Raw genomic sequence first — 27,909 nt, 5'->3', positions numbered from 1 at the left:
TTAATAGGAAATGTAGAATACTCAAAAGTACTTTAAAAGTGCTTGAGTTACTTTTCTCAGGGAGTAACGTTGGAAGTACTTTTAAAGTAATTGAGTTACTTTGCTCAGGGAGTAACGCAGTAAAGTAACTGGTTACTTTTTTAAAAAAGTAATGCAGTAAAGTACTTTGATTACTTTTAAAGTAACCCTTACCCAGCACTGGTCTGGAGGTACATTTTTAGTATTGATCCTATGCACTGTTTTATAAATGAGAATCCAGGTCTCTTTATACATCCATGCCACCTCCCGCCAGAGCCACTTTCTTATTTTACAGTTAAACACTTCACTAAAATATATTTCTGAAAACATTGGGGGAGAAAAATATGCAATGCAGTAACAGAATCTTGATTCATGTTCGATCTGCCTGGTTTGACCGCAGTTTACAAGCAGTGAATGACATGATTGACAGCTGTGTTAGAGACTCCTTGGTTCTGATTGGTTGGTTTCGTTCACACGCACCCTCATAGCACAAGTGCTATGAGGGTGCGGAAGAGTATGATTTTTCTCAGATTATCTGTCTAATTTCGTGCTGTGTGAATATAGAGACAGTTAAAAAAGTTACCGTCGTTTTAAAAAAAGTTGAATTATGTCTTTAATTTGTTTCATTTAATTACATTGTGGAAACTAAATAAAAGCATGTTGGCTGGTTCTGATAGTTCATCATAAAGCCGACATTGGCCGACACCGATGAGGTGCCGGTATTATTGTACATTCCTAGTTTGCACGAAATGGTTTTTCAATGACTGCACTGACCGGCCCACAGGTGGGTCACTGGGGCTTATGAAATAGGGGCTAAAAACTGCTAAACTTTAGATATAACTGTCACCCTTTTAGCCCCTTCTACATGATGGTAAATGGTAAATGGACCTGCATTTGTATAGCGCCTTTTTAGTCATCCGACCACTCAAGGCACTTTTACACTATTAGTCACATTCACCCATTCACACACATTCATACACTGGCGGCTGAGGCTACCATGCAAGGTGCCACCTGCTACTTAGTTTTTAATACACTCACACACCGATGGAAGCATCATCAGGAGCAACTTGAGGTTCAGTATCTTGCTCAAGGATGCTTCAGCATGCAGACTGGAGGAGCCGGGGACAGAGCTGCTGATCTTCCGATTGGTGGACGACCCACTCTGCCTCTGAGCCACAGCTGCCCCATGGGGTTCTAGCGATGCCAGCTTGCTCCACCACTTTGTTCCAGACTGAAATGTCAATGACTGTTAGATCAATTTTGCTCAGAGATTCATGGTCCCAAGAAAGTAAATCCTTCTGATAGTTACTTTCCTCTAGCCCCATCATCAGGTCAGAATGTTGTCCCATATTTTGGTTTATTTCCAAATACCTGCAAATAGGCTAATAGGCCTGCCCAGATTCGATCACTGGCTTAGTTTTGTGTTCGACTTCATCTGACTTGCTCTGAAGTCTTACATAAGTGGACAGCGATAATCTCAAGGCAGCAGCAGTTTTTAGAGCCAGGCACTGCAGTTGCTTTCCACCGACTGCAACATCAGAAGCATGATAGGAAACGCCTGGCTCTCACCTGATCTAACAGCTGATTGGTTTAGATGTTGACCAAACAAGGTCACGTGGTAGATACATTTTTTTTTTTGTTGAATTTCAGAAATTTAAATGCTATTTTTCTGATTTGAAGATTTATTATGTTAACAGAAAACATGTTGTGTGACTGATGGTGAAGTTTAGTTGTCAGAGACTTAATACATCTATCATAAACTATATGTAGTGTACTGTAGCCTATATTAACATTGGGCTATTTTAATTATTGAGGCATTTAACAACACAGAGACTTGTGGTCAGTGGGATGTGAGGATTCTTAAAATAACATGTGTACAGATGTGAAGCCCTGACTGTATCTGACTGATCTTTAATGAAAGCTGTTGCCTTGTGTTTTTTTCCCCCTGAAAATATTAACCCTATCGTCAGACACAATTTATTCAGCCTCTGTAGTTGAGGTGACAGGTCTGTTCAGGTGCTCTGCAGCAGCAAACTGATATGATGCTGATTTACATGAGAATTCACGTAAAATTAAACTATGAACATACATTTCAGATTGCCTGTAAAACATTTTAATAACTCGATCTATCATAATTAACAAAATTGGAGACTGAGAACAAACTAATGTATGGATCTGATAAAAAAAATTTAATAAATCGACATCATATTGGACAGGATGTGAGACTTCCTGTATGGACTGAAGGCTGCTGGAAACTGTCGGGAAACTGTCCGACTTCACCACAGCTTTTTGTCACCACCCCCCGCTGCGGCCGCCTGCTCTTGTCCACTTTTCAGGTGAGGTACAGTTCATCTTGAACAAGCCTAATGTCATTTCCATCAGCCTCCCCGGTACCTTGTATTTAGTATTTTGGCAAATGTTAGCATGCTAACATGCTACACTAAGAGGTGCCTACTGTAAGTACAGTATCACAGAGCTGCTAGCATGGCTGCAAGTTAAAGCATAAACAGAACAAATGAGCCTCACCACAGAGCAAAGACTTCCTCCTCTGTCCTCCCCAGTCCTATAGAGGGCTCTACTGAATGCAGCCTGGACAGAAATCCATTGGCAATTGATTAGTTTGGTTCCAGAGACATAATGACTGTTTGCTTGGTGATCTTTACACCAAGATCATAACCTTTATTTTTGTGTTTGTTAAGGACATTAACATACAGTGGGACTGAACTTTATTCAAAATGACACTGACTATTTCGTGGCCAAGAGCAGTCCCTTCTTCGTGTCTCGTCATCACTGGCGACAATCTCAAGGACAAGGGCGTATGTTTCTTTTTCAACATTCTGGGGGAACACATATTGACGGACAGTCTAGGATTCCTCCCCGTAGAAATTTTGATTTTCCGTTTTATGGCATCTTGCAATCACCTTCTTTACCAGAGCCATTGCTCATCTGAGAGTTGCATTCAGTTTGTCAAGGATGCTTATGCTCAAGGACATGTTGGTTTTACACTTTGATTTTTGTACAGATGATTCAAATGAGATATAACATGTTAATTGTTGAGTTTTAGAGGTCAGACATCAGAGTAGTATCAATCTTCTCATTTTACTTAAGTCTTTGTGGGCACAGTTGTATTTGTACTTTATGAAAAAAGTATAGCTAGAAAAGAATAAATGTAGAGCAAGAAAAAGCAAGAGCGATCATGGAGGAACTCAGTAACTGTATGCTGCATGGGAATTATCAACAGTCTGACTTACATGTTACTGTCAGGCTTACACAGGCACATTGAATTACACAGAAAAAAGTGGATGTTGTTTGACTAGATATGTCTGGCTTTCCTTTTCTTCAAACCACAAACTGATTCTTGTTCTCTCATATACGAATAAGGAAAAGAGAAAGAGATTAAGTTATTGAAGGAGTGTGGTAAGGAGGGCAAGAGAGACAGAAGGTCCATTTTGCCTTCTGTCTTTTAACAGACTTTATTGCAGAGTCTGCTGTTTCTCTCTCTTGCTCCTGCACGCACACACACACACACACACACACACACACCAGCAACCTCCAGGCCTGATGTAATGCTAAAGTGTCAAAAACTACATTTCTTTAAATGACCACTTGAGGTTGGCTCACTTTTTGTCTCGATAGCTAATTTCCCGGTTCATGACAGCTGTATGGGGGAGGCATCACCACAGACCTTTTGACACAGAGATTTTGCTATAGGGCCACTATAAAGTTTCCCCTTTATGTCATGTTTGCATTTTTTCACAGAATCAAATGACAGCAGCATCACGCTTCTCCAGTGTGTGATTTTAGTTAGCATGCCAGCATCGCAGAACATGATGGTGTCAGCTTCTGGTGTGACTTATAACATACGCGTCAACAGTGCATTCTGAACAGTGACAATGGCATTACATGGCAATAATAATCATTTACTGTCTCTGTTATAAGGTGGCTGATCTCGTCCTCTGTTTGGAGGGTAAGGAGCTCCCTCACCTCATTGTTTTCACAATTTGTGGACATTTGCGTCCGCTGTTTTTCTTCTTTGCCTTAGCTGCTAACTGCTGCTAGCTGCTTTTCAAATCTCCTTGTAGTGGGTAGCACACATAACACGTCATCAAAACATCACACCTGTGCTGCCTATGATCATGTCCTCCTATGATCCTCAGCATTTTTACTGCCTCAGACACCAGCCTGAAGGCGAGACAACTCTGTCCCCCATTCCGTGACTGTACCTTTTATACAAACAGTGATGCAGCATCACAGCGTTTGCAATTTCTGCCTTGAAGAAGCATAGTAGAGGAGGCGTATGAGTCAGATCCAACCCTATTTCCTCTACAGCTCCACCCTCTTGTCCAAATGTAGTTTCTTCTGGCTCCAAAAGTCAAGGATGGCAATGGCCAAAATGCCAAATGAGGCATGTCACATTAGATATTATTTCATAAAGTCTATCTCACACGCACACACGCACACACACAGTGATGCCATAAACCTCTTTGTTAGTCCTCGTGCTGTGCATTGATAATACAATGATTTCCGTAAAGCCTTCCTGTGTTTGTTGTGTTCTGACATGTCTCACTTCTGATTGATTGGTTTTGTGTGTTTGATACCGAGGGACAAGATGTAAGTGAGAAAAGGAGAATGTCAGAATGCCAGCAGTGTATTGCTGCAGCACAGCATTCAGAGAGTGACATAAAGACACAGAGGAGAGGGAGCAGAATGATGAGTAGATGAATATGAAGAGGAGTAGGGGATGAGAGAGGGAGGTAAAGAAGGGATTACTTCATGAGAAATGAAGTAGCTGGGAACTCTACAAGGGAAAGGAGATGAAGGGATCTCTCCTTTATCTATTTCTCTATTTTTCTCCACTTCCATTTTCATAACCCCCACCCCCCATGTATTCCTCTACCCCCTCTTCTTTTTCTTCCCATATCCTGTGATGTTCCATTTGGCCCTCTATAAATTCAGCTGCTTTAATCTTTCCATTTCAGTACGGTGCTGGGAAATCTCTGCAAGTGTGTGTGTGTGTGTGTGTGTGTGTGTGTGTGTGTGTGTGTGTGTGTGCGCGCGTTTTGATGCAGGGGTATACATGGACGTGTGTTATTTGATGATGGAGATGAATAGGTTGCTGACCGCTGCTTTTTACAAACACACGCATAATCAGATTGTGCTCAGCTGCTCTTTGAGTGTGTGTACAATTTGTGAGTTAGTGTGGAAAGGAGCTGGTATTTAAAGACAAGTTCAAAACAGATGCAGCCAAATTTATTACAACAAGACTAAGTCTACAGTCATGATAGCAATTCAGCGAGGCTGCACTAATTGCTAACTTCAGCCCACTAAAACTCTTGTACTGACAATGCTAAACAATATCTACCGAACAACACTCACCAACCGTATCACCCTTTATAAGACGCAAATGCATCTTTATGTAACACCAACAAGGACTACATCATAAATGCAGGACATGGTGGTTGTTTTGGTGAGAGTCAACTAAAGCTCTATAACTTTAACAACCCATTTCATGACAAGTGCTGATTGTCTGTTCATTGTTTTGCCCTGTTGAAGGAGATGTCTTAAATTCTGCTGACAGCGAAAGCTTTAATTGACCAACAAAACCACTAAAGTGACTAGCATGCCAGCAAGTGTGAATGTATAGCTGTGCAATTAGTCTCAGCTGTCAGATTTGTGTTCAGATTACTGAAATGCATGTTCATACAAGCCTTAAACAGACTAATAGATATCTGAACCTGACAACAATACACTACACAGGGTCAGTGTTAGTATACTAATAATCTGTCAAAGATTGTTCTAAACATGAGCATGATAACATTGTCATTATGAACATGTTAGTATCCTGACATTAGCATTTAGCTCACAGCACTGCTATATGTAGCGGGTAGTTGCACTCGTTAGCCAATATCAATAAGTTGTCAATATTAGCCAGATGGGCTAGCCAATGCACCGTGGCTATGGGCTAGAATCGGCTCAGAAGTCTAGATGCGGCTGCGGAAGCTGGTGATCAGCAACTAATAAGGACACCAGAGGCGGTTAATTAGTGCAGGTACCTTGTATTTCAAAGTGAATATGACAACCCAAAATATTTACAACAACAAATGGTAAGGAAAAAAAAATAGAAAAACCCAAAATATATACAAAACTGCAGTTATGGCAACCGGTTAGAATATTACTTAAGTGCACTTTAGATATGGCTCAGTTTGGTTCAGGATTTAACACAACAACATACAAAGGTTCACAATGGGAAAATAAATGAATCCCCAAAGTTGCTTGCACACAATCTACACACTGTCACAACAATCCACGAGGGTCTGAGTGAGCGTTCATGGGGAATTGTCCATTGAATATTGTCCATTGAAGGGAAGGGATGTGAGTGGAGTTGTGGCAGTTTAATGAGAATTGCGTGGGGCAGGCTGTGACAGCCTCCTACCAGACCAGTAGGGCTGCGATGCTGTAGTGCTACAGAGGTTGTTGGCTCCCAGCCGTAGTTTCAGTAGCTCGCCATCTTCGGCTCCAAAAGGAGACACCTGGCCTGCATCAAAATAACAGGTCCAGTCAAACCAAGGTGTTATGGCAGATAGTTGTGTTAACTTTTAGCTTACCTCATTTATATCCATTTATGTGTACACAAAATAAAAATCATAAATTAAACATAGAAAATACAATTCATATAAACATCCAAAGTGCTTTCAGAGTTTCCATGTTTTAGCTACATCCAAAGTACTACAGGTTGGCATATAGTTTGCACATGCTAACACAATAACAAATTACAACAATGCATTCACTGTGGGCATGTAGCAATTTAGCTTGTGCTACAGCCGAAATACATGCAGCAGACGTAGCAACCAAAACACAAGGTAACGCTAGCCTTGCTTAGCACAACATAGCCCAGACACATGAATCACGAACGGCCGATGCTAATGCTAACGCTAGCGGCGTTAGCATAACATCCCGAACATGCAACACTCACCAGTTCCTTTGATAAACCACGCACGACAGCGGCACGAACTCCCAGCGGCCCAGTAGTCGGATCTAAAAGGTTATGACATACTTAGCATGCTGAGTAGAAAACAACCGAAAGAGCGAACGTCTGTAAAGACCAGATGGTTACGAACCTGCACGCAGCTGTCGACCGGCTCTCCCCGCAACTCTGAGTAGGAGATCCGCCGCAGCTGCTACAAATTTCGCTCTGCGTGACGTGATTGGTTAGGCGCGGTCACATGACTGGGTGACGTGAGGTAGTGACGTCGAGGTGTTCGGAGGGAGTGCAATAATAATTAAGTTATATTAAGGCAGATTTTTTTAACCTGGGTTACATATACCTAAATACAGCCTCACAGAGACACTAGCATGGCTGTAGACTCATCCTGCTGAGCACAGTCTCAAAATAAAACATTGACCATAAAGTTAAAGTGCTGACTTTCAGCTTTAAGGGTGTGTGAGGGAGTTCATATTCATAGTGGGTGAAAAGTGCAGGACTAGCTACCCTTTTTTTAAGAACATTGGAGCAGGACAATCATCCTGAACTTACCTACAAGAATATTTTTATGTCCGAACACTGGAATGTTCATATCAGTCACCTTACCTCAGTCCAACTGAGTATGCATTTCATGGTGGAAAAACAGACTGATGAACCCCACAGTGACTCTCCTTTCCTAGCTCTGGCTTGGTACATGTTCCTGAGAGATATGACTTCAGCTTGCTAGATGTTCGAATATGTTCACAATCCATGAAAACGTTTGTCTGCTGTTTGGTCAGAAGCCTTTTTTTTGCTTTCTGTAGAGGTTGATAGTGGTTGATCTCTGTTGAATTCACAGTCTTGTGAAAGAAAAATAAGGTATTTTTATTTCAGGAGAGGAGAGAGGAAGGGAGGGGTGGGGAGGAGAGGAGAGGAGAGGAGAGGACGCAGCAAAAGAGAGGAACATTTCTACAAGGACAAATGTGAATGGCATTGTGGAGCACTGCAGTGATCAGGGAGAACAGGAGAACTAAGCAGAAAAAAGTGCACTGCCTTCTGTTTGCCTGCCTCACCTCAGTGAGCTGTGTGGGTGAAGGTGTGCCAAGGAGCTGGGAGGAAAGACGGAGCAGTGCTGGGAAGCATGCCTGAATGACAGAAGTGTAAATGAGAACTATATGCAGTAGTAAGAGTGTCTGATAAGAGAATATAACATTTGATATTTGGTATGATGGTTATATTGTAAGAAAAATATATATGTGCTTATAAAGGACTAATAGTCTCCCCAAAGTGTGTAAATGCTTCTTCTCTGTCTTTGGTTTGTCCCTCTGCACACTATCATATTCCATTATCCTGCTCTCATTCGCATTGTCCCTAAGGTCTTGTGCTGTTCTTAAATCACTCAAGGGACTTTTCGCTGCTCACACACACACACACACACACACACACACACACGCACACATGCACACACACACAAGCATGAGTGTACACATGTTCTGACACTATACCCTTTTTCTGATTCTATGTTCTTTCTCTCTGTTTACAATTTCATCATGTAGCCTATGTGTGGATTTGACAGAAAGAAAGAGAGAAATAAAGAAAAAAAAAGAAAGAAAGAATCAGTTGAAGGGAAAAAGAAATAAAGAAAAGGACCAAAGCACGAAAAAATGAAGGAAAGAAACTAGGAAGGAAAGGAAACAAAGGACGCAAGAAAGGAACCAAGTGAAAGGATGGCAGCTAGTTAATGTACCTCCAGGCATTTCTTTACATCAGTGTACAATGCTGTCATAATGCTCTGCATTACTAAAAGCTAAGTGTACCCAAAAAATAGTGAAGAAAAAAGCCATGCAATCCATTTCGTCTTCTCCCACTAATGCAAATCACCTGTGTCCAGAAACCTCACAGCACTTTTTGATGCCATGGCTGACATATTCCTCCATTTGTTGCAAAATCTTCCTGACCGTGAGGCTAAACCAGACCACTACCCTTCACCTCCATTATTTACTGTGTGTATTTCTGTTTCCTGTGAATTCATTTTTGTGTGTTTTTCTGGAAAGTAAAGGGCATCTCTCATTTTATTTTTGGAATATCTTCCAAGTATCTGTGGGGAAAATTTTGCAGATCAGTCTCCATTTGTTTGTTCACAGGCAATATATCAAACATCATTGGTGTAATTCTAACAAAATGCATAGTCCACTTACAGGAACTGCAGGACATTTTTTAACCTGGGAACCTTTTAAGAAACTTTTCTTAATCTTCATTGTAGGGATGCACGTCACGTCATCGGTATTGGCCGATATTTGCTTTAAAATGAGAAAATCAGAATCGGCCAACATGCTTTTTCTTACTGTGCACAATGAATGAATATTACATACATTGAAAAGTAGTTCATGTCTCCATCTGCTGGTGGGCCATCATTATAAGAGTATGCACACATAATAGGTGAGGAAAAAAGTGAATATATCGATATTGATTATCGGTTAAAATGAGTTGTCACATATCGGCATATCGGATATTGGCAGAAAGTCCAATGTCATACTTATTTTATCCCTACTTTATTGTAGGATCAGGGTTAAAGTGAGTTCCTTAGCCATAGGTCTTGGACCCAAAAAAGTCATTGTTACCCATTTTTCACTAACATAGAATGAGCTCTGTTTAGGGCTGGGCGATAAATCGATTTTATCGATTAATTCGAATTTGTAGTTTAGGCCGATTTGTTTTAATGAAAATCGAGTTTCTATTTAAAATCCGCCACTGCTGCTCCGCGCTGGGCTCCCGTAGTTCATAGTGGGCTCACCCCTCCCCCCCCGCACGCTTGATACACAAACATGACAGCGAGCGCTGAAGAACTCATTCTCAAGAAAGGGAACGAGTTCTTCAGCGCTTTTGTGTGCTCACCTGTGTGTGTGTGTGTGTGTGTGTGTGTGCGCATCAGGGCTGAACTCCGCCGTGCACGACACAGAGAGCAGAGGAGGATTTTAGACGTGCACCGTGTAGGGCCAGAAATGACATGCCGTTGTGTAAATAAGATAAATAAGTGTTACCAACGCCAAGCTGGCAGACCCCAGATAAATAAGTGTTACCAACGCCAAGCTGGCAGACCCCCGAACTGTAGTAAAGGGACCTCCAAAGACCATTAGCTCCTTTAGCTTGTGTTAGCTCGTTGTGGCAACAACACATAAACAACGGGACTTCGTCTGCGTTAAAGAACGGCACTTTATTTTCAGCACTGCAGGGATGATGCACAGCCTCTCTCATCAGTGTCTGACGTTTACATAGCGGGAAATAACACAAAAACAGCATGTAGAACTGCGTAGGCTTCTTTACTGTGGCTGCTCGATGTAAACAACAGAGCACATGCCTCACTTTCTTCCTGGCACACCCGGCGCACTAACGTCTCATACCTCCTACATCAACTACACACATACACAGCTCCACACACACACACACACACACATCAGGCTCAGCCTGTAACATAAGGCTATTTAGTTTGTTTAATAAAAGGACAAGGTATAGACCTGTTCTATAGGAAAGGTAACCTTAAATGACTTCTGTTGTGATCCAGTATGATGGTAGGGGAAACACTGCCGTATGATAAGAAAGGGGTCCGGTGGTGACAGAATGAGCTACCATATTTTTAATCACATTTATAGAGGTAACAGTCCATTCTGATAGATATTTCCTACCTGACAGAATGAGCTACTCTACTTGTAACCACATTTATAGAGGTAGTCGTCCATTCTGATAGATATTTCCTACCTGACAGAATGAGCTATCATATTTCTAATTACATTTATAGAGGTAACAGTCCATTCTGATAGATATTTCCTACCTGACAGAATGAGCTACTCTACTTATAACCACATTTATAGAGGTAGTAGTCCATTCTGATAGATATNGCAATCGGCTGTGCTCGGCTTTTTTTAGGACATATCGCCCAGCCCTAGCTCTGTTCTAGTTCCCGCGCTTTATTTTGAACCAGTCAAAGCATTTTGACCAAAATTGGTGACCATTGGTTTCAAACCGGAAAAGTTGGTTCCTGTCTGGATCAAAACCATAGCAGGTTTTCCTTGACCTCAAGTGTGAATCATGATGACATCAGTGGGTGTGTCATATTTTACGAGTTGGAGAGAGAAGATGACATGTAATAGTCTGCTACGTGTTCTTATCATCATTAGTTGGTCCATGCTTGTTTTTTGGATAAAACAAATTAAAGTAATAACAGAACAAAAGCTCGCAGTTAATCAGTGTGATCCGGCTTCTTTCTACTACTGAGTACTTTCATTGTGCACTGCGCAACACTGTCCATTGATGACACAACCTTGATTACAAGATGGTTCTGCCCAAAACTGGTGCAAACAAGAGGTTCAAAGAAACCTAAACAGAACTGGTTCAATCACCAAAGCTCACTTGGTGGGAAAGGGGGTATGGACAGAGTACTTTTCAATTGTTTAGGTGAAGTATGAGGTGATTTGCATTGCTCTGTGGTCTGACCTAAATCTTAGGCTGCTATGACTTTTGCACAGTTTCATTCACACCGTGTGAGCAAGAAACCAATGTTGCCTCTACAGAGACAAAGTGCATTTATGGTCACTGCTGTCAAAGACACTTGTATTCACAGCCATCCAACCTGACCTTCCAACTTAAAGGTTCCACTGTGCTGTATCAACATCATGCTGCTTCCTGCCTTGTTTGTCAGTGACAACCATCATTCGCACAACCACTAGAGGTCATGTCAGAAAAATATATAAAACATATCTGAACAAGTGACTTTACACTGTATCTGATAATTTCTGTGACTTTCTGAAATGGACAATCTGACAAGCATGCCCACTCCAAGCAGTGATGTGTCATGTGTGTGGTGGTAAGAAAGTAAGCCGGGTTTGTACTAGATATTAGCTTCTCTTCTTTGGTCTTCACAAAATGACTTCTTTAGCTTTCCATACATACAAATGAGTGCAACAGCATTAAAGCTTAGGTAGGCAGATCTATTTTGGCTTCATTGGGCAAAAATCCCAAAAGAACCTTTCAGCATATTGCAAATTGAGTGGTCTGAGAGAAAACTAAACTTCTGCACCTCCTCTTGCCTCTGTTTTCAGGCTTTAGAAAATCTAGCTTGTGACAGGAGGCTTTGCCCAATCACAGATCATTTCAGAGAGAGGGTGTTCCTGTTGGCTGCTCTACAAATGCAGATGTGTGTGCACGTTCTTTTATTGAAAACCCCATTCAATGGTGGAGAATCCTCTGGAGAAAGTTGCTATTTCAGCATTGGCAGCAACTGCCTACACTGCAAAGCAACCCGAAAAAGGGAGACAGACTTATAAAAAAGAGAATAGAGAGTCTAAAATGAATTAGATAAAATGTGTCAATATTGGAATAAAACGTGTCGATATTGAGAGCCATTTCAGAGACGGAGAAAAATTTTTGCTGATTAGTTAGCTTTCTGCTAACTGGAGCCAAAGTATCACAGCTGCAGCTAATTTTAAAGTTCAAATTTAGGTAGTTAGTTAGCTAGAGCCTCAAATCAGTGTGTCCTCTACCAATGCAGCCACTTCAAATTTCCGTTTGATCCATGGTGGAGCCGTGACCAATCCGTGACGGGTCCCTGTCGTCACCTGGCCGGGCTCGTAGCTCTAATGAGATCCCCTGCGATGACGTAGAGAATACGGGGCGTACTGGTAACGCCCCTAAGTTTAATTTGTAGAAACCAGTTGCAGTGGTCTGTCTATCCACCAGGAGGAGCAGTGAGTGTGGAAGCTGAAGCGGTTTACTGCGCCTCTTATTACTGAGAGAGCTTCCCACACAGAGCATATTTAATGATTATCACTAAATATGTATATGTGTATATATATATATATATATATATATATATATATATATATATATGTATATATATGGCTATATAAATGTGATTTATAGTGCTGTTAGACCCCACTCTGTTTACAGAATGTGCGAAAGACGAGGATTTTTTTTTAATCCTCAGTGAAAATGTTGTTTTTCAGACTAAACGCCAACAAATATGGACTGAAGCAGAATCTTTCATTAGATAAAAACAGCTTGTGAATATTGGACATGATAACATAGATCTTTTCTTTTTTAATTATTTTGAGGACTGTACAAGGCTCTGCACACGCTCTGCCTGCTGCACACAGCACGGCTTCACCTTAATTATTTTTTATAGTGTCGGATCAACCAGATCTGTGTGAGGGCCATGTCGTGGTGTAAATCATATAAATAACATAAGGCTACGGCTTCACCTCATTGATCTGTTGCTGTCTGTTTAAACAGATTCGTGGAAACCGTATTTCACAAAGAGCCGCTCATTCAGCTGTTTTACATAGTGTGAAAATGACTCCTCGGCTCTTCTTATCACATGCTTATAGCATTATGTTGTACTCTTTTGTTCCTACGGAATGGGCCATTACAGAATGTGCGAAAGACAAGGATTTTTTAACCTCAGCGAAAATGTTGTTTTTCACACTACACGCCAACAAATATGGACTGAAGCAGAATCTTTCGTTAGATAAAAACAGCTTGTGAATATTGGAAATGATGACAGAGATCTTTTCTTTATTTTTTTATTTTTTATTTTTTTGGTCAATTATTTATTGTTAGGTTGAAACAAATAAAACTAATAGAGCAAACAATCACACAGAAATACATCAGAAAGACCTTAAAAAATAAAATTCAGTAAAAAAGAAGAAATTCAGACAAAATAATGATGTTAACAAGTTGACATACAAACAAAAATGAAACATAGAAGCACAAACTCACATATAAACAAAACACATACACGTGCATGGCAAATAGTATTGGACAAATAAAATTAGCCTACATAACAAGAAATTAGAGGCGAGGTGAGGCTAAAGGGTTAATGAAGCCCCTGAATGATATCTATAGTTTTTGACCAGTTACTTAAAGTTGCAGCTTTAGCCCCACTGATACTAGCAGTGGACCCTTCTAGTAGACAGACATCTGAAAAAATGAATAACCAGGCACTATTCTTGTTAATTATAGGTTCAAACCAGTTCTTAATTATGATTTTCTTAGCAGCAGTAGAGGCAGCCAGAATAATCCTTCTTTCTTGAATTGTTAACACTATGTTAGGATTGTATCCGATCAGATAAAGAGCAGGGCAGGTGGGAATAGATTTGTCAGTGATGGTCCCAACAATCTTATTTACATATCCCCAGAGAGAATTAATAATGGGACAGTACCAGAACATGTGTAAATAATCTCCTCTGACAGAATCAGAACAGTTAGTACATAGATCACTATCAACCAAGTTTAAATGACATCTGCGCTCCGGTGTAAAGTAAGATCTGTGTACAAACTTGTAGTGAATTATCTGATCTGCCAGGTTCTTAGAGGAGGCAGAAATGATGTTCCAGATTGAAGGCCAATTCCAGTCCAAGTTGAGGGGTTGAAAATCATTTTCCCATCTCTTAGTCACTGGGAGTGGCTTAGTATCACAAGAAGAGAGCCTGTCATACAGTGAGGCTACCAGTGTAGTCTTACTAGTCAATTGAGCTACTAAAGGGTGTCGAGGGAGATGTACATCCCAAGGTACTCCATATGTTTTAAGTGCAGTGCGCAGTTTAAGATAAAAAAAACCATGAAGAGCCTGGAAGAGAGAAGTCCTCCTTCAAGTCCCGAAAGTAGCGCAAACCACGATAATCAAAAATATCGCCTAATACATTAATGCCTCGTGTGGACCACTTAGGGAAAATAAGAGGTGCATACCCAGAGAGAAGTGCATTATTATGCCATATGGGTGATAATTCATGATATTTACGGTCAGTAGATAAATGTTTTTCTATACAGCGCCAAATGAATAATGTGTTAGAAATGATAGGACCCATACGAGATTCTGCATTTTTTTTTTTTTTTGTTTGATGGCGGAAAAGGGCAAATCCTGAATCCTAACCGGAAAACACAAGGCACTTTCTATGGAACGCCATGGTATAGCTGAAGATGTGTCCAACCAGGTGTACAAGGCTTTTAATTGGAAGGACCAATAATAGTATTTAAAGTTAGGAAGGGAGAGACCACCAGAGATTTTGGGGTGACAAAGGGTAGAGAAGCTGATCCTGGGACGTTTCCCGTTCCAGATAAAATTTCTACACATAGACTCAAGATCCTTAAAAATTTTGCCGGGGTAGGAAGGGGGAGCATCGAGAATAAGAAATTGATTCGTGGTAGTACGCTCATTTTAATGACCGAAATACAACCGTGGAGACCAGCTTCTAGGACAGACCAACTAGTAAGATCTTTTTATACTTTAGTGAGAACTGCGTTAAAGTTATGTTTGACAGTAAGTGCAAGTGTAGGTCTAATTTGAATACCCAAGTAAGTAAAGCCATGGTTATGTAAAGAGATTGGAAGGTGGGTGAGCTCAGTATTTTAAGTTGTCTTGTTTAATGGCAATAGTATTGATTTAGACCAATTTATTTTATAACCAGAGAGGTAGCCAAACCTCTGGGAAAGATCTAGAACTTGAGGCAGAGAGTTAGCTACATTATAGAGGTACAATAAAATGTCATCAGCATAGAGAGACAGATGATGAGATGTCCCTTTAATAATAACAGGGCATATGGCATGATCTTTTCTTTTTTAATTATTATTTTGAGGACTGTACAAAACTCTGCACACGCTCTGCCTGCCGCACGCAGCACGGCTTCACCTCATTGATCTGTCGCTGTCTGTCTAAACAGATTCATGGAAGCGATATTTCACAAGATCTGATGCAAGAGGAATTTGTGATAAAATGTCTATTACTATTTATTAACACTACAACCACCAAGGGGTCATTTTTACCCCCCTGCCATTTTCAAATGCTTGTAACTTTGTCACAATAAAACTCTTAACATCTCTCTGTGAAATGCAAGCTAGTTTTGACAGACAGACAGACAGACAGACAGACAGAAAGAAAGACAGACAGAAAAGCGATGCTTCAGGACATAAGTGACGGAGAATCCGATGGGGGAGAGGTGATTGAGGGAGAGACGGATGGATATATATGTGTATGTGTGTGTGTGTGTGTATATATATATATATCTATATATATATATGTATGTGTATATATATATATAGCCTATATATATATAATTTCAATAATTTTTTATAGTGTCGGATCAACCAGATCTGTGTGAGGGCCATGCCATGGTGTAAATCATATAAATAACATAAGGCTAGGGCTTCACCTCATTCATCTGTCGCTGTCTGTCAAAACAGATTCATGGAAACCATACTTCAGTGGTGCCGCTCATTCAGCTGTTTTACATAGTGTGAAAATGACTCCTACCTACCTGTACCTCACTCCCCACCGCTACAGACTACTGGGCCTTTTCCACTGTCACTTTTGTACGCGCTGAGTCAAGCCATGTCAAGGCAATTTGTGTTTTCATTATCATTAAGATGCGCTGTGCCATGCCAAGCTGTGACAGAGATGGACCTTCTCCAGAGTTGGTTCAAAAGCCGGGCTACCTATCCTCATCCGGGAAGCGGTGATGTCTTGCTGACCACAGCCCCAGACAACCCTGCTTTTTTGCCTCAAACAAGCTGTGTGTTGCAAGACTGTACTCACCTCTGTCTGCAGAGAGAGAGGAGTTTTTAAAAGTCGCCATGTGTTCAGCTCTCAGTACTTTTATAGCTTCTAACTGAATCTCTGCTGTTTGGAGTTTAATTTCTGTCCTGCATCCTGTTTATACTTTAGATATCTGTTTTATTTTAGTGTTTGGTGTTTGCTATTAGCCGAATTAGAAGTTGTGTGTAGAAGTTTTATTGTGAAGAATCTATAGGAAATGAAACATGTTTATCACTGCATTAACGTAACTTTGTGAGTGATTTTTCTTCAATAAAGGCAAGTTTAATAATACGGCAGGGAGGAGGAGTAAAATCAGAAACAGCCACAGTGAGATGTTTGATGAAGAGCTGCAGACAACAGGCTCTTACTGCACCTCTGCAAACAGCTCAACTCCAACAGGTAAACTTCTTTTACCTGTCCTGCTGTGGAAAAACACATGCAGAAAAAATAACATGGAACTTTGGCCGTGGATCTGCTTTTTAAACATCATCTCTCAAGACTAGCCATCATTAGTTAAAGACACAGGTAGCTCTGTTGTAATGGAAATGCAAATCCCTGCTGTGCTGGGCTGATGGCCCAAACCAAGCAAAGCCAAGCCAGCTTGTGACTGTTCGAAAGGGGTATCTCTCACCTGGAGGAGAGCAGGCAGCAACTCCAGAGACACCTAGACAGTGGCTACAGCAACTTGAACTAAGCTAGCATAGGGGGACCGGAAAACCTGCTGTGACTGGTGAATTTGAGCCACCACAGCTGCTGACTCAATGTCCCTGAAGCTACTGCTTGCCCTCGAAGCAGTCCACAGGGAGCGAGATGCAGGGACCGCAAGGTGTAGTGACTTTTGTCTCATTCGTGGTCTAATAAACAGAGAGAGCTCTGCAATGAAAATGTGTAAATAAATCAATGAAGGGAAACACTGCATTACTGTATGAAGCATGAGCATATGCCCGTGCTCGTTTGATGAGAGGGGCTTAGGACAGAGAGGAAAGAAGTGCAGCAGAAGGGTGTATCCTCAAATTCTGTCGTTTCTTTGCCCTTTCCAGAAAACTACATACCCCAGCTTTAACACCTTCAAGAAGAGATTGTCTAAAAGTATGCACCCATTTGACGGATTAATGCATTCTGCCCCTCCCCGCCAGTGAGTGTGGTTATTTAGAACAGCTTGCCTTCCAATCTGAGTGGAAGACAAGTCTTACAAAGTAGTGCATTTGGAGCATACAACAGCCTTTGGTCTACAGGGATACACAAAATCAGTAGGATTTGTCCTCTGGGAACTGTAAATATCTGTATCAAATGTCATGGCAATCCATCAAATACTTGTTGAAACATTTCAGTCTGGAACAAAGAGGCTGACTGACCCACTGACATTGCCGTCGTGGCAAAAAAAAAAGTCTAGATGTCGGACACTGCACCTCGCCACGAGACTGCACTGAGGACAAAGGACGGCACACACTATAAAGAGCAAGAGAAGGAAAGACTGAGGTAAAACGTGGGGAGATCGATGAAGTGATAGAGAGAAATGAAAATGTGAACACAGACAAACACCCGGGCATATTCCCTGATGTGTCTTGGTGTAGCTGATGAAATACCAAAGTAATCATCATATTGCAGGTGCTGTGCAGAACTACTGATAGAGCACTACTGAAAAATCTGGTAACAGTACACTGCCTGATATGTTTTTTAGATTAAAAAAACTGTGTAATGACAGCACTGTTTTTAAATGAGATCAGACATTAGTGGTATTTCTGTAATATATTTTTTTTATATGTTTCAATCAACATGCAAAAATACTGCCATGTCTGTTAGGCCCAGCCAATGTATCAGCACTCTGCACCAGCACTCCTGCTAATGCCAGGTTCAGGCTACACATCAGTTCAATTACAGCCTAAGGTGGCAGTGTCGGCTCAGATTGTGAACGGCAATGAGTGTCGTATGCAATAATCCATCGTTTTATCTTGTGTAGTGTGTCATAGTAGATGACAAGTGACGCCACATATGGGACACCTCACAACATCCCTACAGAAAGTTTAGCATGTTTTATTTTCTTTTTGTTTTCCATGACTTCTCCCGTCACAGCCATCACTTTGACTGAGAGGAACACAGAGCGATCTGCTGCCGTGGACAACTGTGCGACAGCAACACCCCAGCCTTTTTGATATTTCCCGCAAGGACGTTACCACACAGAGTAAAAAGGGAAGTGCACAACACAAAGGTGAATTTTTTCATAGGGATGGCCAGATGGGGCCACTGGGTGAGACACTAAAACCAAAATCCATAATTAAGTGACAGAATTTTGATTATGCTGTTGAAAACTATGTCACAGAAAACAACGTCATTACAAGAGTTAAGGAATCACATACTGATATACTTTGGTTTCTAATTAATTTTAATGAATTTATTTATTTTATTTATTAAGTGCTGTACAAAAAAAACCAAGGAGGCTACTTAAAACAGTATACATTAAAGGAGCTATATGTAAGAAATATAAAGCAAATAGTCATAAAATCCTCCTAATATGTCACAGAGACTAAGGAATAATGTTCATATAACATACTGATCTCACCGACAATAGTACAGCCAGAATATTCGCATTTAAAAAAAAAATTTACGGTCTGCAAATCATGTTTATGTTTTGAATTTGTGTTTTGGCCTGTTGCGCCACCCACCGCCGTCTACCAGTCACGCAGTCAGTAGAGTCTCAGCATCAGTTACAGTTACGACTGAGCTACAGCAGCACGGCAAGCAGCATTAGCAGTGTCCCGGTACATAACATTAGCAGCTGGCTCCTCCTCAGCTGTATCCCGGCAGCAGCGTTAGCAGCAGAGAAGCCGGACTTGCTCAAACGGTCCGCTGGAAAACCGAAGATCAAGGACACGGCGACGCAGCCCTGCCACACGAGCTGCTGCATTCTGTAGCATCTGAAACTCTTCTTTGGCAAACCTGACAGAAGGGCATTGCAATAATCTAGCCCTGATGTGACAAAAGCATGAATAAGGATCTCAGCATCTTTAATTGAAGGATAGGTCGAATCTTGGTAATGTTTCTTAGGTGAAGGCCACTCTGGTCACCTCCTTTATAGGAAAATCAAACGAGAGGGTTTGATCAAAGAGCACACCAAGATTCTTAAATCTGTCACTGCAATGAATCACAGAATCATCCAGAGACAAAGTAAAATGTTCATACAGATGCCTTAATTTTGCAAGACCGATAATCATCACATCTGTCCTAGCCGAGTTAAGTAACAGGACATTTCTAGATAACCATCCCCTAACTGCAGCTACACAGGTCTCAAGTTTAGTTATATCTGACCCATTTTGCAGGATTATAGGCGTATACAACTGTAAATCATCTGCATAACAATGAAAAGTGATCCCAAATGAACGTAAAATCTGTTATAGGTAATATTACTAATCATGTGATGTGCATAGACTGACCACAGGTACAGTTAACATTTTGAGTTTCACAGCAGTTCTGTTTTAATGTGTTATGTGTCTGTACGTGTTAGGTGATTCATTGTTCATCAAAAAGGCTGGTTGTTCTTTTCCTTAAAAGGACAAATATACAGCTCTAATTCAAAGGAGTATATTATTTGTAAAGAACAAAGCATTTACTGGTAACAAGTCTTCTCAAGTTAAGGAAGACTTCTGGGTACCCATAGAACCCATTTCAAGGGACCCCTTTGAAAATGGCCATGCCAGTTGTTCCCTTGAAAAAAAAATTAGAACATTATTTAGTCTCCTTCCTGACAAGCTATGTCAACATGGTTAGTACCAATGGATGCCTTAGGTTGTCTAGTTGTCTACCACATACCTTTTGCAGCCTCTCAAAGACAGTAATGTCACCTGGGATTGTTTTTGCCGGGGGTGGTCAGTAGTTGTATTAGTGAGGCCCCCCCCTTGGGAGCATCACTGCCTAGGAACGCAACCGGCTGCTTTGTCCCTGGGGCTCTGCAGTAATTTTTGTATGTGTGTGTGTGTGTGTGTGTGTGTGTGTGTATGTGTCTGTGGGTCAGTGGGTTGATGGTTGAACTACATCCCCAGTCCTGTACCTGCAGCACTTCTCTCCTCACTGTTGGGGAGTTTCAAGACAAAAGAAAATGGAGACTCTTCTTTACTTTTAGTCTCATGTCTTTAATTTCATTATCAGTCACATACACACAAATACAGAGACACAGTTACTGTATAAAGGTGCTCAAATCTGCCACGATCTCACCTAAGTCACTGTCCTAGCCCTTATTTGCCTGTTTCTGTTTTGCACAAGTTACCTTATGCCCGCACTGACCAACACACACACACACACACACACACATTGAAACAGAGGAGATCAATATATGACCTAAGTAGAGTGCTCTGCTCAGCTGATGACCTCATCTAACCAGCCAGTTAAAACATCAATATGAGGCGGGCAGGCGGGGCTAGGCTGTCAATCATTACGGTGGACAGTGGGAGGTTTCATTCAGTCATACAGTCCTGTTTCATGTAGCTGTTCTCAGTATATCCTGTATTAACATGGATAAATCACTCTCAAAAGGTAATACAACTAAATATGAAAACTGTAACATAGAGTTTTTAATGGTATTTGTCCATTACTTTGGTTTATGTCCTTATACCTGGAAATTAACATTCCCATCAACCTCTGCTATACGTTGTGTTCAGGGCTAATTAGCAGTTAGCATGTTAGAATGAGAAGGTGATACAATGACAATGTGTTAACAACTTATTCCACTGCCCCAAGTGACAAATTACATACATGAATTAGAGATGTACCAATGAAATGAAATTCCGGGCCGAAACCAATGCAGTTATAACTACGGGAAACTTTTGTGTGTGGATCTCCTGTCTAATTCATGTCAAAACCAATGTTTAAAATAACAACTTGGCTGATGGCCAATACTGATGTTTTAATTGTTTTTTATTTTGTTTTTGATGTTATTTATGCCCCCTTTTGTAGGAAATCAATATAAAACAATAACCAAACTGTTCTGAAGTCAATTAGCCCTTCATTGGACCTTTGAATGAAATGCAACCATACAAATTTATGAAACAACCTTTTATATAACCTTTTACATGAAAAGGGTGTTTTTATTTTTATTTTTTAAATGCTGCAAAAGCCTTTTTACTATTACTACAAGATTTTACAGCAAGTAAGCACATGATAACATCATTAACTACTTTCGCCTAACACTCACTTTTTCTTGAACAGTAACTCAATGCAGCCTCTGTTAGCTGTTAGTTCCAGCTACCGACTGCTTACAGCTAATAGTTAACTGGCTCTCCTCCTACCAATTTCAACATGGATCTTTTGTTCACAATGTAGCATTATCAAGAAAACAATAGGGTGCATCTCCTGATGCATTAATAGTGAGTTTAGTGCTTCCTTTCATCCCAAAGGCATCCATGTTCACTGCAAACATGTTCTCTTTTGTCCCCAGGACAACGGGACAGTGTTAGTCTAGAGCCCTGCTTGTTAGGCTGCACAAAACTGATGTGACACAACAAACATCGGCCACTGCCATCATTGAGTGTCATCTTATTTCCCAATAGGCTGACAGCAGTCAACAAGGCAAATATCAGCTAATATTGTTGTTCCGCCGATAAATCGGTGCATCTCCAAAATGAATTTAAAGAATGTGCCGTTTTGAAATTCTCCAAAAAGTGCAATGACTGTTTCCCAGTTTGTCAACAGGAGTTATCTTTTACAGTTCACACTCCTGAGAATGTCTGGAGAGAATGATTAAAAATTAAGTTTTTATTAACATGGAGGAAAGTCTTATAAACTTTTGCCTGAAGTGTTTTGAAATCAGGATGATGCAACATACAAAGTCCTCTGTCTTAATTTCATTGTTGTTTTTTCCAAGGCGTTTAAGCCTTGAGCTGAAGCTCCACTACAATGCATCTCATTATGAGTGAGCAGGAAGTTGTTCACTGTCCTGCTCGGAGATGCTTCAGTGATGAGATTTTAGGTTGCTATGAGCAGCTCTGCCCATCACCACGTGGCTCTGCTACCAATATCTAGTCAAAGATAAACAGATAATTCAACTGATCATCAAAAACCTGAAAAAGGAACACAACAACTTTGGTTGTTGTTGCGAAGCAGTAGATAAGAACTGTAAACTGTAGCAGTGGTCTATATTAACGGTAACAACAGTGGCAGGAAATGTTAGACAGCGCCCCTACTGGCCTGTTCTGCCCCCCAGGTACGTGTGTTATTCACTTTTTGGCAGCAGCTACTCTTGGCCCTCTCTCTGAGCTTTGCCAGGCTGGGGCACTATTTGGCAGAGCTCCGTCCTTCCTACTTAGTGTATTGGAGCTACCTCTGCACCGAGCGGAGCACTGCAGCAATATGTGGCCTGCAGCAGTGCTCCATCAGAGAAGGGGAGGAAGGAGGAGGGAAATAATTCTCATACTGATCTCATTTTTCAGATTCCTCTCCAGGGGTTCCTGATTTTTCATTGTTCTTTTAGTTTGAGTTCTTGCATTGTTTCTCGAATAGGTATATTTAGTCTTGATTCCTGTTCTCTATTTTTTTCTTTTTGTCCATCAAAAAAGTACACACACTTAAAATCTAGTCTGACAGAGCCCCTTCAGGCTGATTAAACCAACCAAGTGGACTCAGCCTAAATGCGCACACACTTAGATGCAGCAGGTTTTGCAGTGTGGCCCGGGGCTGTTTTAGTACTGTAGCAAGTGTACGGATGGATGGCTTTCTCAGTGCCAGAGCCCTGTCGCTTTGTGACAGCGCCTCTCCTCCTCCTGCTTTCCTTCCATTGTTCTACCTTAGGTATCCGTTGGTAGGTAGCAGGGAGCTCCAGGCATTTCATTAGCCTGTAACTAGTCTGTTCTTCCTCCACCCATCCTGCTCTCTCCCTCTGCTCAGTCTTTTCAAGCACAAACTACCTTTCTTAGCAGATTAGATTATCCAGGAAAATATGTATTTTTCCCCCTAAATGAGCTCCAGTGTTAGCAAGATATTCTCGTAGCATCCACCAAACGGACATACTGCGGCGTAGGGGAATGAAGATCCAAATTCTGCCTGACTGGCGGTATTTATGACTTACGGAGACGTAGAGATTGATGGAATTTAATCTATCGATTTATAATGAAAAGACATCAAGGCTCTTTTGTTTATCATCCAAAAGAGTCCCATCGATCCTCTTCTCTCCAGCAGCACTGCCACCTCCTCCCTTTCCTTGCTGATTCAGTGCAGTCCAGCTTTGCTTACACATACATCTGGTGAAGGCCGGACAGCAATTACTATCAGAGTACTTTGGGAGGTTTATGCAAGGCTGAGGTTGGTTGGCTTCAGTCGGCTGCTCTGTCCATATCTCTGAGGAGGAAGGGAAGAAGGGAAGGAAGAGATTGCATTTATGGAAGGAAGGACAGAGGTAGCAAACAGTAGTTGGTTGGTTAAAAACAAATTTAGTGAGGCATATGTATATTTTCAAGTAGCACAATAAATTTTGAAGACCCCCTGGGACACTTAGCAGATCGTGACCAAACTCAAAAGCAGGAGGAACAGCCTGCAGTGATAGCCTCCATCTTGCGGCATCCACCTGCCTCCCTGAACTCTCTTCAAGAACTCTTCAAGAACCTGGTGTCTTTTGCATGTTTTTGTGGTCTTGACACTTGTGGACGATGTCTTTGAAAGCATTTGTGGTGCTGCTCTCAGTTGTACACAAGAAAAATTGTGTAAAGAATGAAGAAGAAAAGTTTGTACCCTGTCCAAACTGTCAGATAAAGACCTAAAAAGGCCACTTCTGCTGGTTTCAAAGCCCCTACGATATTATCCTTTCTAATATCTATTGCAATATAGTCACATCTTTGTACTTGTTTGTGTCAAAGTTGATCTTTGACATCTACTGCATGTCGCCATCTGTCATCGACAGGGAGAGATGATGAGACAGCAAACAGGTTGGGGGATGCAGAAAGCCACAAGCTGCAGTGAGGATTAAGGTAGCCAGACAAACAACCAGATAAAGAGCAAGAGATAAATGAGTTCAAACAGGGGAAATGAAGTGGGACAAGAGGGGAAATCCACAGAGGGAGGCGTGTTGACACATTGCAGCTACTGTAACACACCAAGAACTAATGCAGTGCACCACTTCCTACTGTCTGCAACAACACACAGCTACAAGACCACATACAGGCTGTCTCTCACCTCAACCTCTACTGCTATGTCTTTCATCTTCCACTCCCTCACATATACACGCACATTCACACAGCATGTCCGGTTAGATTCTCACTGACTTGGCAGAACTCACATTCTAAATGTGTGTGTGTGTGTGTGTGTGTGTGTGTGTGTGTGTGAGTGTGTGTGTGTGTGTGTGCGCAGAGGGATCCTGTACTGCTGTATCCTCCTCCTGGGGAGTAAACAGTATGCAAATCTTCAGCCAGGCTATTTGTAGTGAAGTCACCTTTACAAGGGACACTGTGTGTGTGTGTGTGTGTGTGTGTGTGTGTGTGTGTGTGTGTGTGTGTTTTTGCATGTGCGTGTGTGTATGTGTATGTGTATGTGTATGTGTGTGTCCTTTCTGCAGTGGAAGAGAGGACATCCCGAATGCTGTGTCACTGTTACAGGAGAGAGAATGTGATATAATTTATGAAGTAACACTTTGTATAATTTCAGCTGGTGTCGCATTTTTTAGTAAAAGCTGTGGTCTAAGTGGGAACACATATAACAGTTAGGATTGGTATAATACGTTACATTTGTCATATTAGGTGATGTTGACACTGGACATTAGTGTCCGGCAGATCCAAGTCTAAGTCCAACACTGCATAATTTGTAACTCTAGAACAACACGTAGCTTTTTCTGATCTGACTCCCCTATCAGCGGGAAAACGTCATTTGCCTGTGCCTTCCACAACTGTTACACATCACATTTGAAAAAACAAAACTATATTTTGATCTCAGACCTCTATGGTTTAACTTTGGTTAGGTTTAGCCATAAACATGATGTGGTTAAATTTAGGGAAGTGTGGTCATCCAACCGAATTCATGCACTGTTTGTACATTTTGCTACAAAAAGTGCTGGACTAAAATTTGTTCATATCTCACATCATCATAAGCCAATAATACATGTACAACCCAGGTGTTTGGGAAGGCTGCGATCACGTGACCAATGACCTGGCAGTATACAAAAGGAAGCAGGTTGGGGTGGTGGATGGGTCACAGATGGTTTTGAGTCATTTCAAGGTACGTCATCAGTATATTTCATATCCTTAACCTAACCACAGTCACCTAACTTTACTGTAAAACTTCACTTAACAGCCTACCGATTCCCTTTTACTAGCTGATGGTGGCAATACATTTTGACAAATGGTCTCAGTTAGATGCTGGGTCTGGTTGCCAAGACGTTTTTTTTAATAGAAGTTTTTTGAATGTATAAAACCTTTAAAAGCCCAACAAGTTATGGAATATCCCACTTGAGCTATTGTCAGTTAGCTGCATTAATCGTGCATACAAATATACATTTTTTAAAGGTTTGTCAATATGGACATGCTACACACATTGTTACCTAGGCTCTGAGCACCAAAGAGGGATGCAACTCAAAAAAGTTGTGACTTCCTATCACCGAAATGGTCATATAGTTTGAACATGTGTCCAATCCTATTTATATTCCTTTGATTTGTAAGGGTCAAGTGATTAAAAGAATCAAAAGGGTTCTTATAAAAAAATAATCCAAGTAGTGAATATTGTTTTAAGAGGATAAAAAGTGGTGTTGTGCCACCATGCCAGGTGCTGTAATCATCTGATGCAGTCAAATGAGCACAATAACGGTCTCTCTTCTCTCTCTGATGTGCTGTCTGCCAGAGCTAGATGATATGTTATTCGATATCCTAATTTTTAGTATAATCAAACTGGTTTGAATGAAGAATTTTGTAGTTTTTCTCATCTTTGCTGAGCAAGAGTTTTGTATTAGAGAAGTTAAAGGCTTGTCCCCGACAGACACCTGTACCAAATATACGCTGGCTGAGTTCAGTGATTAAAACAAATAAAAGCCCAGGCTATTCATTGAAGTTTATGGTAAGTAACTTTATGTTAACTACGTAACATCATTTGTGAGACAGTCATTTGTAGGATATCATATGAACCGTTTTGAGTGCATTCTCGCAGGATATCATAAAAACTACATTGTACACTTGCACGTCTTTATGTAGTGCATTAGTGTTCAAACCTTTTTGAATAAGGGCCAGAATAGATAATGTGAAAACACCTGGGGGGCCAGTACTAAAAAAACATCAAATACGAATGAGATAGACTCAACTCTTTCATCTTTTAGTGAAAAGTAGGGTTGGGAACGATTAACCGATACGACCGGATATCCGGTTTGACAAGCGAGAGATACGGCTGCTTCGGTAGCAGCCTCCTCAATCGATACGAATCAGCCAAGAATCCTTAGATGAATCGATTGTAGAGTCATGGATCGGGTATCGCGAGACTAGCAATCAGTTGAGTGGCTTTAACAGTTTGCATCTCTAAAACAACGCAAGAGCCGGCGGCATGCTCCGTCGCAGGCATTACTGACAACGATAATGGATGTAAACATCAGCGCCAGCTTGACCGGTGGAGCTGAGGAACAGAAGCTAATGCTGGTTGGATAAACCAGGGAGCAGCCAAGCCGCAGCAGAAACTAAAAGCGAATCCTGCCGGTTGTGGGTTGAACGGGGGTCACAGACACAGACAGAAATACGTATTCCTGTCAAATACGGTGGTGCATGATAATGGCTTACCGGCCGGCGACCGAGAAGCCCGGCTCCAGGTCCAAGAAGTCTTCGTCGGTGTCATGACTGCCCAAAAATACCAGCCAAGCCCTGGCAGCACACAGGTATGACGTGTCAGAGGAGAAACGAGCAGTTCACATTTCCACGAACCTCACCTCACTTTAGGGACTGTTCTTTACTTGTCAGGGGAGGAGGGTGGCTGGTTGATTTTTATTTCATTTATTTATTTTATTTTGATCCCCCCCTTATGTTAATCACTTATTGGTACTGTCTTTGAAGTATTTATAAGTCAATAAGTAATTTATACCATTGAAATATCAGTGATGTATTATAGAAAAGTGATTTATCTTTTTATAACTGACAAACAGAGTGTAGCAAACACAGAGAAATAGTCTGACATGCTGTCAGTGATAAGCTGCTGGTCATCACAGTCCATGATATCAACTATTAACAGGAGATGTCAGATTCTGCCCCTACATTGCATGTTATTATTTTATTCTGCTTTATGTTTATATTGTACAGCGTTATAATAAACTTTATTCCAGACTCAAGTCCATATAAGATACAAACAAAAACACAGACAATACCATAAAAACAACACAACAAGTAGGTTTAAAACACTTAAATTT

At 41.1% G+C, this 27,909-nt stretch overlaps 1 protein-coding gene and 1 long non-coding RNA gene across 5 annotated transcripts in view; one reads left to right on the top strand and one right to left on the bottom strand.

Annotated features, from left to right (window-relative positions):
• LOC126404988 (potassium voltage-gated channel subfamily C member 1-like) overlaps window positions 1-27,909 on the top strand; it is a 170,455-nt gene that overhangs the window by 31,273 nt on the left and 111,273 nt on the right. The gene's annotated exons all lie outside the window — the stretch shown is intronic.
• Window positions 6,059-7,219, bottom strand: LOC126404997 (uncharacterized). The gene is made up of 3 exons (XR_007571545.1): window positions 7,137-7,219; window positions 6,992-7,053; window positions 6,059-6,553 (listed from the first exon to the last, which is right to left on the bottom strand). It is a non-coding gene; the product is annotated as an uncharacterized LOC126404997 (long non-coding RNA).

This window comes from Epinephelus moara, chromosome 18 (genome assembly GCF_006386435.1).
Source record: "Epinephelus moara isolate mb chromosome 18, YSFRI_EMoa_1.0, whole genome shotgun sequence".
Lineage (NCBI taxonomy): Eukaryota > Metazoa > Chordata > Actinopteri > Perciformes > Serranidae > Epinephelus > Epinephelus moara.
The sequence above is the reverse complement of the archived record's forward strand: the minus strand, read 5'-3'. Positions and strand labels throughout refer to the sequence as shown.